Here is a 20,722-nt window from a genome sequence, read left to right as displayed (position 1 = left end):
TTTTTTTATTTGGATGAAAAAGATGAAATGGAATTTTAAATACACAAAAAAACAGAATTCAAATTCTATGAAATTGGTTTTAAAAAAAAATCTATCGACATATGATTGATCGCTTCATCATCCTTCACGAAAACCTCGGGAGTTATCTGCGCATATATATCAGACGTATCTCGACTTGTGTGATTGCACGTAATACGTATCGATACGCCGCTACGCAGGTGCGACGCACGCGTATTATATTATACACGAACACGATGAAGTCGAACGCGGTTTACGTAAGTGCATCTACACGCGCCGGCGCTGCGGCGCGATAATTTTATTCCATATGCCTGCGGCGTATTATCGAAATAGGCAAAGTTGAACGGCGTAACGTATAGTTTGAGTGATTCACTGGCTGGCGCCATGATTCCGCTTTTTCGTGGCTAATTAATGGGAAGAATGTACGGGACGGGGGAGGGTATATATGTGTTTAATCCGGCGGGACCAATAACAGTCGCGCGCTTTGTTCGCGATAATTTTCTTACGAGAGCGTTCGCGCGCTATATAATGTATGCAAAGTGCCTGCCTCGCGTAGAATGGAAAGGATCGTAAGAATTTTTTCAGATCCCAGGCTCCGCAAGCACGATATCCAACCGCGACAATGAAGAGATACGCAATATATATCGAACGACTATATACAGCGGTTGTTACCAAACACACTTCTGTTGATTCTCTTCCACTGTACCAAGGAACGTAATAAAATCATCTCGTAACTAAACCAACGAGTTTTGCCCGGAATATGTTTCTGCGCAGTAGATTTATACCACTTAATAGCGTTGGATCAAAAGCTAGAAGTATTTATCTACTAGAATAGATTTTGTATTTATTATTGATCTTTTCAACGGTGATTTATACTTTTTTCCCGATCGTTTGATACTTTGTATACTTCGTATCGCGCTTTGTGGCACACATGCGTGTCGAGCCGATACGCACAACCTGAAAGATACTTCTGCTGATGCGTGCGCGGCTTCCCACGAGCGTGAAGAAACAAATAGTCACGCGGCCCGAGTAACCATCGTCCAAGTGCTCGGCAAATATTTAGACGGCAGCACTTTTCCGTTGCCGGCCACTGATGTAACAGATTGAAATATTTGCGGCCGCAATGCTTCGCGGTTCAGATAAACGTCCCGCGGTAACATTGGCGGATAACCGCGAACGATCGACGCGTAAACAATGCAGCCTACAATGTTGCAATGATGTAAGCTTTTACGAGCGTGATGTTTAATTATATTGGCATAAAGTCAATATAGATCGTGAGCGAGAGCTTCTCTAGAATCCTTTACCTCAGTTTCAATGAAATTGGAATAATTTTGATCTCTCTTATTCGCTGCCACTTTTCGCGATACCTAATATTAAATTATACCTAATATTTAATTATATTTATAATTAATATTAAATATCGTTGATAGTACTTTAAATTAAAGTTTTAAGAAATTTAAATTTAAATACACCGTTTATTGCTTAAGCTCACTTAGAATTAAAAGATTCTCTGTTTTTTTTTTTTTTTAATTGTTAGAACAAATTTAAATTGTTTAAAGTAATCTGTCATAAAAATAAAAGTCTAAGATATTTTATAAATCTCTTGACTGTGCACGTTTCTCAAGAGAAGTACGATTTATAGCAATCTTCAACACAGATATCATCTCTGAGACTTCCTCGGAAAATCCGAAGAGAACGATCGCCTGTCGGCTTTGGCCAATTATCTCGCGTAGCAACGCGAAGAGATGCATAGATGCAGAAAGATGCCGCTCAATAGAATATTCCAATAGAATATTTCGTGTCAGACGAAACGATCGATCAATCGATCGCCCGAGGCGCGTTAGAGACTGAAGAAGAAAAAAGAGGAACGACAAATCGATAACCGTGCGGAATAAATCGGCGACACCTCCGGAAGTGCATCGGAAAATTACGGACCGTACTATTATATCGTACTATTATATCGCTTATTATCGCTTCTTCGCCGGAGGAAATGTGAAGGAGAAAAAAAAAACGCTAAAAGCTATCTTGTATTTCGCCACCACCATCAATATCGCCGTCGTCGTCACCATCATCGGGAAAAGGGGGAGAGTTCACCGAGGAGGTCAGGGTCCGATGCATTATATTGCCGTTTCCAATTTTCCGAACGACGACATAAACAACGAACTGCATATGTTACATTCCTTCTTATTACCTGCCTAATGGAGGACGCTGGATCTAATAGCGTTTTCGAATGAAGCAAATTTGATCGCTGTGAGAGCGATTAATGACATCATAAACTTCGTCTTGAGTTACTCGAGATATTTGGATTATTAGATAAATAGCGTCAAACGGGATGTACTTTATATTATTTATATGTTAGTAATGTTTTAGTTATATTAATTAAATTCAAAACCCTTTTTCGGTTGAACAATGTTTATGGCAAATTGAATTAAGCTCTCAAAGCGATCAAATCTGCTTCACTCGAAAACGCTATAAAATTTGTGCAAGTATGCCAAAGATTATGCTATGAATCAAGAGATGCAAGATCAATAGATCCTGCGCGTCTGATGATGTTTTCTTTTTTTTTCGAAAAATACTAAAGAATGAATCTTAAAGAAAACACATAACAAAAAAATAGTAATAAAAAATACAAATACATTTAAACTGACTGAATGTAAATAATAATCAACCATTTATCTCATAAAAATATAATTTAGAAAAATAAGTTCATTGTTTTACTACACATTATATCTCTAGAGAATCTAAATGAAAAGAGCTTACCAAACTTTAATTCGATTGATTTGCATTTTTTTTAATTTGTATGTAAATAATAAATAAAAATGCTATTATATATTTATCAATTGACATATGTTGATTTTAGTTGTAACTAATGCAGAGAAATATAGACTTCATAAATCCCAACGATATTATATGTAAATGACGAAAAAATAAATAAATGTGATAATATAGAATAAGCTCTTCCTTGAAACACATTTCGCGTGTATATCGCGTTGATTGCCCTTAAATTACAAGAATTTAATAATTCTGCAAGAAGTATGATCAGCGAGAGATGCAATGTTTCTGATAATTTTCTGGTCCAACAAAAAAACGTGCAGTTTAATCGAAACTTTTAAATTTTCATCTTGCAAAAAAAAGAAACAAACTTACTCTCTCAATGTTCTTATGGGATAAATGACGCAATTTAAGGGGGCTTCATGAATAAACGATTTTTGCCAGCGTAAAAAGACGAATCTCGTGCGGCGAGGGCGAGCATCTTCGCCTATCGGAGAGGAGGAGGAGGGGGGGGGGGGGGGCATTAAATTCCGAACAAGAGCGAGCGATCCTTCGCCTTCCTCCGGTTCGCATCCCGCTGGAATTACGTGGAAACTTGCCTGCGGCTCTGCGCGATCGACCTTCCCGGAAGAACTTGGAGAGAGACCCGACAGACAGGACGGGCTTCCTGCGCGGTATGAGAACGCGTCGGCCCAAGAGGAGCCGCGGCGCGATTACGGATAGGATTCTTTTATGCCCCGGCTTGCGTCTGCAATATGCGCCGCCGCCGCCGTCGATCCAGATGGGTGACTCTTTAAAATGCGCGCGCGCGCTCGTGTTCGCTGGCAGAAAAACTGGTTCCGAATGAAGATGCATATTGTATGGGGCGCATACAAGGCGGAATCGCGGATACGCGCGGCCGTCTATCGGAAAGTTAATACATCGGGCGCAAAAACGCCGTTGCACCGAGGTACTTAAAGGCCGCAGGCTCGAATCGACTTTCAGAGTCCGTACGTATAGCTAAGGTGTTATTAAAAAAATTTCCATTTGCGTAAAGGCTTGCGTCGTAAAAAGCGTCAATTATCTTTATACCTCTTAAGTTCAGAAAATGAATCGTATATTCTAGAGTGTAGGATCTGAAAGATTTGCCTTATCTTTTTTGTGCTCATTCATCTGTAAAATACCCCGTCAACTATTTAAAATGCTAAAGCATCCGATATCTTTATCTCTTAAAATATGCGTTTACTAATTCCTAGATTTGCCTTTGGGGGGGGGGGGGGGGGGGGGGGGGGGTGGCATTAAATTCCGAACAAGAGCGAGCGATCCTTCGCCTTCCTCCGGTTCGCATCCCGCTGGAATTACGTGGAAACTTGCCTGCGGCTCTGCGCGATCGACCTTCCCGGAAGAACTTGGAGAGAGACCCGACAGACAGGACGGGCTTCCTGCGCGGTATGAGAACGCGTCGGCCCAAGAGGAGCCGCGGCGCGATTACGGATAGGATTCTTTTATGCCCCGGCTTGCGTCTGCAATATGCGCCGCCGCCGCCGTCGATCCAGATGGGTGACTCTTTAAAATGCGCGCGCGCGCTCGTGTTCGCTGGCAGAAAAACTGGTTCCGAATGAAGATGCATATTGTATGGGGCGCATACAAGGCGGAATCGCGGATACGCGCGGCCGTCTATCGGAAAGTTAATACATCGGGCGCAAAAACGCCGTTGCACCGAGGTACTTAAAGGCCGCAGGCTCGAATCGACTTTCAGAGTCCGTACGTATAGCTAAGGTGTTATTAAAAAAATTTCCATTTGCGTAAAGGCTTGCGTCGTAAAAAGCGTCAATTATCTTTATACCTCTTAAGTTCAGAAAATGAATCGTATATTCTAGAGTGTAGGATCTGAAAGATTTGCCTTATCTTTTTTGTGCTCATTCATCTGTAAAATACCCCGTCAACTATTTAAAATGCTAAAGCATCCGATATCTTTATCTCTTAAAATATGCGTTTACTAATTCCTAGATAATGTGATGAGTCTTTCTCCGAAATCCTTAACAAAACATGCCGACGTTCTCAGGTCAATTTTGGATATCTTTTTGTTAAAATCATTCAGTATCTTTAAATTTTCAACCCCGACACTATTGTATCTACATGACAATCCATCACTGATAAAAAAAGAAAGTGTTTTCAGATAACGACCAAGAAAATGCAGCTTAAACCATGTGACAAATATCTCCTTGACACTCCGAGTAGTTTTATTAGTGTTTTATCAAAAACTAAATAACTACCCTTGTCCTTTGAAACTATTCAAATTATTTCTGCGACGTTTTTTTAGTATTGTCGCAATTTAAAAAAGATGTGTCTCTAACGGCACCCTATATATTTTTTGATTGATGTGATTGATTTATTTATTAACTTGTTGTGGATATATACTATTTCGTGACCTAATAACTAAGTTTTTCAGAAATTAGTAAACAATCAGTAAAAATTTGTTTTGTTATATATAAATTAGCAATCTAAGAAAACACACATACACACACACACACACACATATATATATAAATATAATCAAATTGTATACGATTGCACAATAAAGTTGTGATTTGCGGTCAAACATAATTGAATTAATTATATGTGAAACCTCGCGCGACAGGAATTCTTCGTCTCGTTCTAAATCGATAGCTGCTCGAAATCAACCGCAGAATACGCCATTACACCGGAAACGGATTCAAGATTGTACTAGTACAAGCCGCAGCGTTCCTTCCTCTCCATAATCGAAATTGTATCGCCCGATAAATGGCTATTACGCAAACGTTCGAGAGGTCGCGCGATAAAATGAGAAACGCGGACAAAGACAACGAGACGTTGCTCAACAACTTTGATTTCAAGTTCGGAGCATCTTTTATTGTGTGATTGCAATAAATATTTATAAATATATTTATAAATATTTATTGCAATCATCTATATTTATTCCTTTATATGAGATGCATAAATTTCCATTTCCATAATTTGATATTATTAATAGTCAATATCAAAAAAATTAAATTGAAAGAAATTTACAAAAATTTGATAATTGTATTATATTTTTTTTGTATGTTCCTTATCACTTATGTAACTATGCCTCTTATAATTTTCAATTATATACAATTAAAATAAATTTGTTTTCCTACTCTATGTGTTTACATTTATATTGTTAAAAAATGTCGATAGATTGAGATACACGAGAAGAGATATAGAAAAAAATCAAAAAATGTTAAAACCTCTTTGATTTCAAATTTTAATTTAAAATTCGAAACTTTGACATTTAATTTCATAGATGTGATCTCTCGCGTGTGCATATATCTTTTACAATATCATCTTCAGATAATGTATAGTGCATTTATAAACATGTATCTCTCTCTTAGAAACTCGACGACATATATACCCAAGAGCACAAATTATACCGCAGCAGCGGATGATTTACGAGCGGCTGAAAATTAAGATGCTACTTTAATCAAATATCATTCCGCGTGAATAATCGTGTCGATTGTTCGGGCAAGCGCAGAGCGGCGAAACATAAGAGACCCTCAGCGGCGCACGTCAGTTACCACTGCAATAAAATTTCGACGGAAGGATGCGCCCTCCCCTGTCCCTCCTTGCCCATCCGCCATTCTCCTGCTGGGATTTATGATTTAATACCGGACCACCTTGCTAAACCCGCAACCCTTGGGACCACCAATAGCGATGTTTGAGGATTTAAGCCACCATGAGAGAAAGAGAGAGAGAGAGAGAAAGAAAGAAAGAAAGAGAGATCGGTAATCAGCGGATAACGAGGTAGAAAAAGAGGACGGGGAGTGACCAAAAACCGCCGAGACTTCTCTCTCCCAGGACTCCCTCGTCCTTCGATAATTGATAGCTTCCGTCCAATTACCGCGCTCCTTCACTCCTATTCTAAACATATGCCTATCGACGGCAGGCCGATACTTACAGATGGATCTGAATCGAGACCGCCTCGATCCTTCTTCGATAACTATCTCTTTACCTGTCAAACGGAGCCGAAAAAGATGTTTCAAGACTGATATCTTTGTCTAAATTTCTTTTCAGCAGTCTGTTTGGCGATAAATGGAATTTTCATGGTGGTAAAAATTTTCGCGCAGCTCTTTATCTTCCCTCTTTTTCCTATTTTGCTTATTATAGAGATCTTCCTTTTTAAAAAAAAAAGATATTAAAGTCCTTTGTAATATATAAGATATCTGTATTTTTTATTAAAATAAAATCAATCAAATAATAATAAAAAAATAGATTATAAATAGATCATCAACAGGTATCGAAAAGATATATTCTAACATTAGATAATTATATCTGCAATTGATCCTTTACTCAGATATTTAATGTGAATATTATTTATAGACATGGGAAAATAATTATAATATGTTTAATATATTGAAAATACAAAAAAAGAATTAAAAATTTCGATATAAAAAATTCTCTCTTGCTTGTGCGTAACATACAGATATCTTTTTGCACAGTTTTATTGTATCGCACAGCGAATAGCGAATTGTTAAATAGCTTATAGCCATCGATCTAACATCACGTTTTCGCAATTTTTAAAGTGACGACAGACGAGGCGGCGCAATTAATGAGAAGCATAATGTAAAACATCGACGAGCATTTTTTTTCCCCCGCGCATAGATAATATTCGATTAAGAGTCGCAATTGGTGGCGCAGCCGCGTTGCTGCCGTCAATCGCGCGCCGACCGCAAAATTGATTCTGAAAGGTTCGTCTACTTAATCGCTCAAATTTGCTGAATCATTCAGCGAGAAAAAAAACCTGATCGTGTTGCGCTTTTTGCCTGCTAACTGGATGCAAAAAATCAAACGATGAATAGAAACGACTAACATAAGAGTGCGCGCGCTCGTCAAGTCATCTATTCATCGCGGGAAGTCTACGAGCGAAGATCGGTTTTCCGATATTAACGGTTGTTTTCTTTTTCCTTTTTCTTCTGCAATCTCGATGCGATCATTACAAGTTAGTCAGATTGTTACCTGCAGATACTGCGCATTTCAATATATTTCCAGATAATATTTTAAATAAATAATATTATAAAATTTAACTGCCTTTTTGCTTTATTAAATTCTCTTGGCTTATTTTTATCGTTTAAAAAGCAATATCTATATTTTTTTGTTACATATTCTTATCTCTTATTTGCTTATTATCGCCAATAAGCAATCTTAAATGAATTACTATGAGCGCAAAAGGAATAAACTCATTTGCATTTAAGTCGATGATCGCGCATCTATGAAATGTGTCGCGAGAGAATTGCGTCTCAACAAGGCCGACTTGGCGAGGAAATCCGCGTTTATTGACCGACCGTTCTCAAGGAAAAGATCATTTTCGCCTTAATGACCTGTAAATCTGGCTCGTAAATGCCGCGGCTCGTTCAATTCGCTCAAGCCGAACAAGACGATGAAAATTGTCAAGACGAGGGTCGACGAGATGGAGACGTGGAGGTGGACGAGATGAGCTAGTGACTCACTTCCGCGACCCTCGCAAAATTTACAATTCGCCGCGAAGACGTTCCGAGCGCGACGGACAAAAGCGACGAGGCTTTTATGGCCGCCCTCGTCGATCGAAGAAAAATTCTATACATGCGAGCGGAATTAAACGCGCACGTGGAATTACGCGCTCGATCGCCGCGCGATAATGAGCGCGGACTAACGTCGCCACCATTGCGTTAAATTAACTGGCCTGCCTTTTGGTTTAATGTAACCAATTAAACCGAAAATAGACGTTACCTCGACGCGCGATGCATTATGTGTTTTCGCACTACGACGCACCGAACGGCGGACCGCACGCTGCGCACCAAAAGAGTTTCGGTCGGGAAAACAAATCTCGATGGCAATAACTTATTCAAGGAAGTCGATCGTAGTTGCGAGAACACATACGGTAGGATGTTAATCGGTGAAAAAAATTAGCGAGCGATTTCGCGAATCTCGTGAAAATCGCGTAGACAGATGAGTGGTTACTCAATCGCGCTCCTAATTTCTTTCGTTAAATCTCTCCTCCCCTCCCCCCCCCCCTTCTTTCCCCGATCGCGCTCCTAATTTCTTTCGTTAAATCTCTCCCCCCCTTCCCCCCCCCCCTTCTTTCCCCGCCCCGGAGACGCGAGAGAAAATAGAATTGCAATTGCCGCTATTATCTTTGTCGGAGCGGTTGCCTGAATTACCGCAATCACGATCGTAATAGCGGATAAAGCCCATCTACCCAAGCTAATTATGTGTGTATTCGCTTCTTTCTATGAATCTAGAACATCTATCTATTTTCGTAAACATCGGAGTTTCGTAAACACAAGAACAGAAATTGAATCGGTTGTTACGAAAGACGCTATATGATTCATTTGCAGCAATTTATGCCCCAGCGAATGATTATTAGTTTCTACTAATTTAATTTTCTTCGTTCAATTACTTACTTCATTGACTTTAATTAAATCGAATTTTACGAGCTGTATACGAATATTCTGTGTGTAAAGAAAATTGATTACGTATGATGAAAGTGCGCGCAACAACGAATTATTAGTGTCGATTAATTACACAGCAAGTTTTCTCGATGGAGATTAAGAGATAACGTAAAGTTTTATCCGATAAAGAAGATTGGAGCTAAAGAACAGGTCGCGCGAGACTCTCGATGCGAGTCATCGCGGAAGATCGTTTAATGACGAGCGCCATGTATGAGACATCGAGCGATCGAACGGCGGTAACGTCTATTACATGTAATCGGCGAGACAAGGTTTTCAAAGAAACACCAATGGCAGCAAAACGCTATTACGCTTCGCGCCGCGTATCTGCGCAACGTTATCCGCGCGTTGCCGTTTATTTGCTCTCGCTCAAACAAATTAGCGTTTACAGTCGCAAGACTGGTGCGCTTTTCTCGCGCGGCGCACGTGCTTCTTCTCTATCGAAAATATTACAGCGCGATATTTCTCTTCTTTTTTTTTTCCTCTTGATTTTTCCTCGGAAAATAAAGTCGCGTGATAAAATCATACGAATCACGTTTCATTTTTAATAGATAAAGACTTATTGTGAAATCAATGTTCCTCTGTGACGTGAGCTAGATAATTTCCATTGTTTCAAGGATATATAGATAATATAATTGATAATTTCCAGTACTTCAATCTGTTAATCATCACTTTTCTTTGTTTAGGCAAGGCAAAGATTATATATGTAAATATTTATATGATACTTAATAACTCATTTGAAAAGTTTGTTTTCTCAAAAAGATTTCACGATGCGGAATCGTGAAAGATCCCGAAGTTTTCTTCTCGACGTCATTATGTTCTATTGATTTTTCCCGAATTAGTTCGCAATCGTTTATAATTAAAATTGAAAAATGTGACTAATTTAATGGAGTTATTTAGATCCTAATATAAAAAAACATAACACTAAATATATCTTAAATTGCAACGGGCTAAAAAAATACGTAACTTTTTTACTTAATAGAAAATAGAATAAGATAGTCATGCGCATCTCGATAAAACCACTGCCAAGTTTAGGGTTAATGATGTAGAAGAGCACGCTCGAAGAATCGAAAGCGAATAATCCGACGCGAGGTTTCGCCTTTTGAGGCTGCGAAAGGTGTTTGGCGCGTGCGAAATATATCCTGAAACGACCTTGCCATAAGCAAGGTACGCGGTACAGCAATACACACGTATTGCGTATATATACGGATAAGAGAGGGGAGAGCTGAAAGATTGATATCGTATATACACAACTGCACGTTCACGTTCCATTCGCGCGATCCAATATTCCGAGATTGCAAATTTTAAAAATAAATCGATCTAATCTTTTTAATTTAGTTTCTGACATTTCCATGCTCTATTATTATTTTATACTATTTTTGAATCTGGTATTTTATATTTTGCGATATTTGTGTAATTAATAACATAAAAATTACAACAAAATTTTAATAAAATTGGATCAAATCAAAGAGGATAATAATAAATTCATAATTAATAATAAAAAATTGATAATAAAAAATCAATTAATTAGATAAAGAAATAAGAATATAATTAACAGTAAATATAGTAATTTCTTTTTTGCATTTATCTTCTTAAAAATTAAGATGCTGTTACTATGCTATTATCAATTATTATTAGCATCGTTACTATCGATATGTTGCAAACATATTGCGACGTTAGAGACCCGTCAACAAGCCTTAGAATTAATGACGATTTCCTTTTAAGTCGCTCCACGACGACGCCACCGTGAATCACTTCCGGTCGCGCATATCATTCCTTTTTAATAATCTAACTATTTGCGTGACACGCGCACATTCCGCCAGAGATTGCGCGGTTAATGCGAACGGAACGGACATCTCGACGTAAGACGATTACGCTTTCGCAGGCGTTACGATAGTTGTTCGTGGAATATATTCTGAATCATTTGCATGCGTATGAGATCATTGCGTGCGAAAAATGTGAAAGCGCGAAAGATAAAGTACGGTAAAAATTAAACTGGTTACATCGAAAAGATACGGGCGGACGCAGTAAATAAAGATAAATCTCTTTCCCCACGTGCGCGAAGTTTCAAAAATTCACTACGTATATTAAGATTATATAATCGAGAATTTGATATTCCTTCGAACGAACAGGTTTCTCTCTCTTCTCTGCCTCTCTTCTGCGAAATTTATATTCTTCGGTGTATTACTTCACTTTTTAATAAAGCAACGAGGCTGTTCCACTTACGTCGATTATTATTAAATGTGTTATTCTTTCGAAATAATCGATTCAACTAGCAGCTCTCTCCCCTCCCCCCTACTCTCCTATCCGTGAAAAATCTTAATCATCACTCACCGCGTTGATGATGAACGCAAATCAGCTGAAGTACCCTCGTCGAGTATATTGCATCACTCTGGAAGAAAAAAAAAAAAAAAAACAAATATAAGAGAGCAATACTTCTCAAATATACTTCTTATCAAAATCAAGATTGTTTTTGAATTAAATACAGAAATGAGCAAAACCTTCAAGGTTTAGGATCGCAATGAAATTTTCCCGGAAAGGAGAGATCCCCTCGTGGCGTTTATGCGCGACTTGCGACGAAATCGGCGGCGAATCGCGGTTTACGATGAGCACGTTTCAATCGCAGAAAAAAAAGCAGCACGTCGGGACATTACGGCGCCCGGCATTCCGCGTCGTAAATAAATTAAATTAAACGCGCATTTGCGTACAAATTATCCCCGTACGGCGATGCTCAAGCACCCAATAAAAATATTTCGCCGCTCGTTAAAACTAACAATGTCGGGGCGAATAAATCGCGATTAATTATCCGGGCCACACACGCGCACACGCGCGACCGAACGTCGGTTCCGGCCGCGAGGAGAGAAAGAGAAAAGAAGACGGAGACAGGGGATCTCTCCTTCCCCTCGCCGCGCCAGGAAGAAGCACAAAAAAAAAGGAGGGGACCGCGACCTCTCGCTGGGAAGAGAAAAAGAAAGGCCAGGCGGGGGGGCCTCTTTCACACAAATGTGGCACGGACACGCTCGTGAAATTCCTCTCCTCGTTTCGGACACGCGCGACACAGCCGGGGGACAACGCGCGCGCGGAATTCGTGCGACCTTGCGCCCATTAGCCGCGAAAAGAAAGCAAAAGCGAGCGCGGCAACATAGACTCCGAAAGCTCTCGCGTTTTCCGTACCTCGAAGATCGAGCGACGAGATCACGCGACCGTTGCGTATCGCGTCTCTACGCGAACTTCGTCGATCGATTTATATACAAAACTTGACATTCGAGTTTAATGCGTACAACACGGTGGTGTAAGTGAGCAATAATGAGATCTCTCGTCACGTGTCAGACGTGATTAATTTAAGGTGACATAAAAGATTTTTTTTTTTTTTTCTATCTCTTTAACGGTCGCGAATAAAAAGTAAACAGGTTTTTTTTCGGACGGACGAATTAGCATTTCCAAGATATACACGACGGCGATTGAAAGAGAGTTAGAGATCGACATTGTATAGTCTTTGTTTCTCGCACGTGACGCATTCCTAAATGATTTATTATGAAAATGATTCGATTCGTATCGTTCTTAATCGCGTTGGATTGATATGCGACGATTATTATATAATAAGAAAGCGATAAAAGCGATGCGACAAGACATAACGCCGACATTTGAGCTGTAATGGTCGCGTATTTAATAGCCGCGCGACAAGAGAGGACGAGAAAGAGAAAGATCGAGAGCCTCTTCTCCCCCTATTCCCCTCCTTCCTCAGGCTGTCTTCTTCGGTTTCTTACTACGACGAGAGCAGGGGCGCACTTCCACGAAGAGAGCTAACGAGACGGTCAGGTAGATACTCGGATCGCTAACAGCCGCGCGGGGAGCAACTCGGCAGGGGAGACAGAGCGGAGACGGTGGATGCCGTCCCCTTCGATAAGTATCTTCGTTATGTTGTACAATAACCGGGCGAGTTGGTCGCAGCTCGATCTTTCATCGCGCGAGAGAGACCGCGCTTCGATCTGCATGTTACCTAATCCTGTTAACGGCCTATGTTCTGAGATGAATGCCTCTCAATACATATTGTATTAAATTCCATAAATATTCTACCCAAACACCTATGTAAATTTGATTCGTAAAAATACCAAAATATCTCAACACACCATTTAGTTCCTAATTGAAAGGTCTCAATGAAAATTCATAATAACACAAATATTTAGTGAATGCGCCTTATCAGATTTTCTCACAGTTTTGACAACATTATTTCGAACTATTTTTTGAGCAGTTGTTTTTAAATGCGAACACAAATGGAAATTTAAAAAATCGGTCCCCAAAATCGATGCATCCAGTAAAAATTATGAAAGTACAGTAAAAATTACATTTATATATAAAAAGAGTAAAAAAATAGATATAAATTAAATTTAAATATTTATAAACATGTAAAATAACATAAATTATCAAAAAGGCTATAATGCTATGACTGTCTAAATTATATTATATGTAATTCGCCAGAAGAAATCAAACAAGCGCGCGAAATAAATTTTTAACTTAAAAACTTTCGATATTATATATATATATATAACACAAGCATAAAATAATGATAAATAAATATTTGAAATCGGAGCAATTTTATCAAATTCATCAGCCTAATGGAAAGAATGCTGAAGCTTGCTGGTGAAATCTTAACTCATCTCATGACAGTCAATTTACTTTGTCGTAGATTTTCTAGATATGAGACAGTACACTTATTGGGATACCTCATCGATCATCAACCAAATCGTCGGATCAATGAACTCCTAGAAGGTTCAGACATTGCCGCGGCGAGGAACCACTTGACCTTGCATGGTCAGACATCTCTCTGCTGCAATCTCTCAATCATTAAACAGTTTATTTGCACATCTCATCGCTCAAGGACCGAACACAAAGATCTGCCCGCAAGATTTTTCAAAGACTCGTGCCGATTAGGTATATGAAATATCTCGGAAATCTCTGATAATTCATGAAACATTGAGTCCACCGACATATCAAAGTTTAAATGATATAGTTTTATTAATAATAATAAATTTCAACTCGCGACAGAACACGAGAGAGAGAGAGAGAGAGATATTTTGTATCTCACTTTCAATAGTAAGATTTTATATTTAACATATCAAGACATATATATATATGTATTCTGGAGAGTTCGGTTAATTTTAATCTTAACTTACTAAAATTAGAAACAAAGAGATAATAAAGTATCCGCAGTTGAAGCTTACTATTATCGATAAAACTAGTTTACTATCATCGATAAAAGGACTATCACTTAGACTTTGATATGTCAATAGACTTAATGCTTCATGAATCATCAGAAACTTCTGAGATTATTCCTCAGATTTATATATATATAAATTCATTAAATTTAGATATTTGGGGATTTAAAAAAATTTAATGAATTTACAATTAGATATCACTAATTATTGTCTGGAGACAATTTTATAAGATACAAATTTCAATCTTAAAGAGGAAAATCTCTTTGGCTTTTAACACAAAATTTAAAACATCGAAAAATATATTACATTTGTAAAATCTACATTTATAACTCGTTTAATTAGTTTCACTAACACACCAGCTTATTTTAAAAAAAAAAAAAAAAAAAAAAAAAAAAACAAGAGATTCAAAATATATATTGCATCTCTCTTACTGTCACCGTCACTTATCCTTACGATACGATGTCAAGAGCTGAAAGTGTAGAAAGCCAAGTCGCTAGTTTTTACCTAATCACGATGAAGCGAGTTCGAAGGTGGGATGAACTATCTTGTCCATGTTTCTCGTGAAAGTGGCTATATGCGTTCAGTTCGGGGAACGAAGCAACACTCGTGCTCCTCTCCCTTGCGATGCGCTACCGTCAAACACGCACACGCATACACGCGTGTCGGCGCGATAGGCCTCTGGTATTTATCAGTGATTCCGTTCAATACGCACGTGTGTGTGGTATGTTCCTCCACGACACACACACACACATATATGCATATTCTTTCCATCTTCCTCTTTCCTCGCGAAAAGTGGAAGATAAAGCTTTTCTCTTTCCCACCCGGTATATACCGCGGATGTCCCTTACAACCCCTCCCCTTCCTACTCCTGCTCCTGTTCCTTCTCCTGTTCATTTAACTCGACCCAGCTACCCTTTCCGTCTCGCTCTCTTCGAAGCGCAGCTCTCTTGCGGCTCTCAGGAACAGGCGAAAGAGTTTACCGAGCTCCTTCTGGGTAACCCACTAACAATCTCCGTTGTCCTCCGACTCACGCAAGGATCGTGAAAGCTCACTGTACATACATACTTCTTCGGATATGTCGGCATCGCAAAACGAGTTCGGCCACGAGTTGCATCGGCGCGCGTGCGGCTCGCACGTGGCATTCCGATCGCGTCTCAAGATACTTCGATCTAAACTTGGCGATACATATGTATATCTTATAAGAGACGCACATTAGTTTTCCGCTGCTTACGCTCGCAATTTCTAGCTTATTATTGCAGTGTTTTTGAATCGCACGTTGCGATTAATACGAATTATATTTTCATAATTTTATATTGTGTCTTATTATTATCTATTTCATAAATTGAAAATTCGTTCTTGGAAAATAATCTCAGGAAGAATATAAAAGAATAGATTTAATTATTAATTAAATTATATCATGATGTCAATCATTTATAAAAAGAGTGATTTCAATCTTTATTAATAAATTATTTAAATGTATATAATTCATTTTATTAAACATTTATCTTTAAAAAATTATTCAACCTTTTTATGCAAACATCCGTCACATTTCTTATTGTATATTAATTCTAAAATATAATGGAAATTTTTCTCAAAAATTAAGATAATTAAAATTACATAAAAAATTCTCGTAGAAATTTTGCGGAACCTTGTTCTTCTGCGCTCTACCTCACGGAGATATCGATTGAAAGGAAAAATACGCATCTCTCTATCACAGCATTCAACATTTATATATTTTTCCTCTCCGGCATGATGCCACCTGCATGAACCGTCGACTCTCGCGCGTCGCACGTGCATACGCGCTCTTCTCCCGTTCTCTCTTGTCTTGTCTCGTCTCGGTGCGCGCGTTGCCTCCTCCGCCTCTCTCAAGGAGGAAAACCACTACTACTTACTACTCGCGACGTCCTCCTTCTCCTCCGCCGCAACCACTGCCACCACCACTACTACTACTACCATCACCACTTTCCGTCTTTCCTACCCCTTCCCTCATTCTCTCGGCGACCGCGCGCGATCTTCGTTACTCGCGCACGGTGGTGGAAATCGCAACGGAACTTCAGTGCAGCTGCGGCGAGCAGCTGACGCGGAATCATTCAGATCCGCAGTAGAGCTCGCGCCGCGTACGCAATACTGCACGACACGAGGAGACGAGACGAGACACGACACGCAGTGCCATCGACGGATACACGCGCCTCGTTGTCAGTGCTGGACCAGAGCTCCGCCGAGATTCGCTCGCGCGTGCCGCAAATAAACTCGCGTCGCGAGTGCGCGCGCGAGAGGAACTCTTCTGCTACCGGCTGTGGCTGCATCTCATCGTCAATCAGTGCGGTGTGTCGTATCGTTATCGTCGTCACGCGGATTCGCGGCGAGGTGCATCGCTGGCTGCTCCGCGGCCACGACGACGGGTCGCGAGCCGAGGCGGCTGCTGAGAAAGGGAGCCTGTAAAAGGCCGACGAGGGAATACTCGCAGGTGAGTGCTAAAGATTTGTTTGCTGTGGGGTATCCACGTCTCGCGAGGAGACGAGATCCTCGAGAATATCTCGAGGCACGATATAGATTGACGAATCGTCGAAGAGAAACTGTGATTGTATTCTAAGAAAAATCCCGTAAAAAATAACAGAAAGATATATTTAGCTAAAGATCTAAGAAAAAAGATTATGGAATACAGAGAAAAGGGGGAATTATAATTATAGAGATAAAAAGAAGTTTATAAAAAAATCTATATAATATTAGTAATCAATAGTTATATCATTCTATTGACAATATTATTTAATATATTAAAAAATTACGTGTCGTAAAATATATCGCAATTATCCTGATTGATTCTATATTTTATAATATAGAAATTTTTTTTGTCTATTAACATTTAATAAAAAATTAAAGAGTTAACATTTAAAATTGTTAAGAATATAATCTGAATGTTCGAAGAAATTTTCCTCCATAAATCAATCGCGTAATACATGAAGGATCTGCCGCGGAGTTCAACGCGACATATAGGGATAATTAAAGTATCGGGATGAGAGATTATAATATATGGGCGAAGGAAGAGAGAGAGAGAGAGAGGAAATGACGAGACCGAGAATGCGGATTACGACGCGTGATGGATGGATCGGCCTAGCGAGCGGATTTTTACCACGTGATATCACCGAGAGCCGCATAATATAACATATTCGTCTAGCGAGAGTGCCGGATCTTGCCAGTAGACACGTGCCGAAGGCGACATGATTCCCATTCGGTGATAATGATTCTGCTTCGTGAAGTTTCGATTCGTTTGTTTGACTCATTGAACGCAAATCTGCATACATAAGATGCGTATTTTTATTAGACACTTATCGTTAAATATATTGTTATTTTTTAAATAATACAGGAATTCTGAATTTTCTATTTCTCGAGGATAGCATTTGATATACACGGAAAATAAGAAATAAAGCGCGGATTTAGATATTTCGTGATAAACGTCTTGAAAATGTCAAATCTGTGAGTCACGTTTAGCAAAATGTGGGTTGAAAGTATCAGTCACAATTTTTATTTACGTCCAGCGCGTTCCATCTCGATGAGGTTTAGATCTAAACAAAATAACGTTTAACGTCATCGGAGACTATAAGCGAGCACGATGGAGAAATCCGTGGGATTATCAGCGTCAGCTGTTCATCACCTGAAGAAACGCCCCCGTGGGTGCGAGTGGAAAGAAAAACACGTAGATTTGTCGGTTACAAAATTAAATTCGGCGATTCGCGACATTGCGATCTATATCGGTATAATCGATTTTCGTGACGCGTTGAATCGCTTTGTGGGCGGTTCGGAATATTTTTTTTTTTTTTTTTTTTTTTTTTTTTATTCTCGATATCTAGAAAGAAATTTACGAATGTGTATAATTTGTGGATTTAAGAAATATTCTAGTATATATAGGATATCTGTGATAATTTTTTGCAGGCAAATATAAAAATGGAGAACCATTTTAAGTTTTCTATATAAAGACAAAGCTAATAATGAGATGAAAAAACTTGATCGAATGCAATTAACCGATTCATCCGATTGAATCTATAAGGCGCGTAAGAAATTATTAGTTTAATCGTTTATTCGATCAATGGGAACGGACCGATTAATCGATCAAGGCATAAACCACCGAGTCTCAATCGATTAATCAAGCAAAATCGATAAACGGATAACAATTTAATCGATAAATCTCGCGCGACCACTTTTGATCGCTTATGTCGAACAATGCAAACTACATAATGAAATATTATAATTTCGAAACTAATATTATTTGATATGAATAATCATATATTAAAATAGCCAGAGTTTGAAGAAAATTAATTCTTATAATAGTATTGTTCAGGTATAATATTTCGCTCATTAAAAAATAGAATGATAAGATAAACAGACGTAATTTTTTTCAGGAATATATCAATAGGAAAAAGTCAAATTATATTTTCCGCGTTTGCAGATAGAACAATTAAAACCTTACAAAATTGAATTAAAGATTTTTCAATCTTTCATAAACCTAACTCTATCAATAATCGATTAATGCTAATCATGATCAATTAAATTTTTTACCACATCGTCTATATACGATATCATAATAAATGTAACAATCTAGAAAAATATTCAAAGAATTAGTTAAACTACGATTAATCGATATTAGAAAAATCGCGTTTCACATTTTATATTTCCTTAATAAATATTTTTCGCGGTATTTCATTTATCAAAGAAACGTTGCGCACATAATAACACACACACACAACACAAATTGGAGATACCATGTGTAACTCCCGATTATTCGATATATACGAGATCACATGGATCGTTGCTGTAATTATCACGAGCGATATTTCTCAGTAATTTAAAATGCAGGCAAATGTCGACAGAGAAAAAGAGAGAGAGAGAGAGAGAGAGAGAGAGAAAAATAGAGAGAGAGAGAGAGAGAGAGAGAGAGAGAGAGAGAGAGAGAGAGAGAGAGAGAGAGAGAGAGAGAGAGAGAGAGAGAGAGAGAGAGAGAGAGAGAGAGAGAGAGAGAGAGAGAGAGAGAGAGAGAGAGAGAGAGAGAGAGAGAGAGAGAGAGAGAGAGAGAGAGAGAGAGAGAGAGAGAGAGAGAGAGAGAGAGAGAGAGAGAGAGAGAGAGAGAGAGAGAGAGAGAGAGAGAGAGAGAGAGAGAGAGAGAGAGAGAGAGAGAGAGAGAGAGAGAGAGAGAGAGAGAGAGAGAGAGAGAGAGAGAGAGAGAGAGAGAGAGAGAGAGAGAGAGAGAGAGAGAGAGAGAGAGAGAGAGAGAGAGAGAGAGAGAGAGAGAGAGAGAGAGAGAGAGAGAGAGAGAGAGAGAGAGAGAGAGAGAGAGAGAGAGAGAGAGAGAGAGAGAGAGAGAGAGAGAGAGAGAGAGAGAGAGAGAGAGAGAGAGAGAGAGAGAGAGAGAGAGAGAGAGAGAGAGAGAGAGAGAGAGAGAGAGAGAGAGAGAGAGAGAGAGAGAGAGAGAGAGAGAGAGAGAGAGAGAGAGAGAGAGAGAGAGAGAGAGAGAGAGAGAGAGAGAGAGAGAGAGAGAGAGAGAGAGAGAGAGAGAGAGAGAGAGAGAGAGAGAGAGAGAGAGAGAGAGAGAGAGAGAGAGAGAGAGAGAGAGAGAGAGAGAGAGAGAGAGAGAGAGAGAGAGAGAGAGAGAGAGAGAGAGAGAGAGAGAGAGAGAGAGAGAGAGAGAGAGAGAGAGAGAGAGAGAGAGAGAGAGAGAGAGAGAGAGAGAGAGAGAGAGAGAGAGAGAGAGAGAGAGAGAGAGAGAGAGAGAGAGAGAGAGAGAGAGAGAGAGAGAGAGAGAGAGAGAGAGAGAGAGAGAGAGAGAGAGAGAGAGAGAGAGAGAGAGAGAGAGAGAGAGAGAGAGAGAGAGAGAGAGAGAGAGAGAGAGAGAGAGAGAGAGAGAGAGAGAGAGAGAGAGAGAGAGAGAGAGAGAGAGAGAGAGAGAGAGAGAGAGAGAGAGAGAGAGAGAGAGAGAGAGAGAGAGAGAGAGAGAGAGAGAGAGAGAGAGAGAGAGAGAGAGAGAGAGAGAGAGAGAGAGAGAGAGAGAGAGAGAGAGAGAGAGAGAGAGAGAGAGAGAGAGAGAGAGAGAGAGAGAGAGAGAGAGAGAGAGAGAGAGAGAGAGAGAGAGAGAGAGAGAGAGAGAGAGAGAGAGAGAGATAGAAAGAGAAAAAGAAAAGGAGAGAAGCGAGACACACAGAGGAAGAGACAGAGGGTGTAATAATTCTACATATTCTATTCTATTATCACGTTTCTCTACTATAC

General features: G+C 39.3%; 1 protein-coding gene across 2 annotated transcripts in view; it reads left to right on the top strand.

Annotated features, from left to right (window-relative positions):
* The first annotated feature begins 16,528 nt into the window (after positions 1 to 16,528).
* The window catches only part of LOC115243377 (BMP-binding endothelial regulator protein), a 42,186-nt gene continuing 37,992 nt past the window's right edge, over positions 16,529 to 20,722 (top strand). For both annotated transcript variants that reach the window (XR_003885220.1, XM_029820319.1), the window contains exon 1: positions 16,529 to 16,934. The gene's annotated coding sequence lies outside the window, so the exon portion shown is untranslated. The remainder of the gene's footprint in view (positions 16,935 to 20,722) is intronic.

This window comes from Formica exsecta, unplaced genomic scaffold (genome assembly GCF_003651465.1).
Source record: "Formica exsecta isolate Colony F162 unplaced genomic scaffold, ASM365146v1 scaffold72, whole genome shotgun sequence".
Lineage (NCBI taxonomy): Eukaryota > Metazoa > Arthropoda > Insecta > Hymenoptera > Formicidae > Formica > Formica exsecta.
This window is presented reverse-complemented; position numbering and strand designations above follow the sequence as displayed.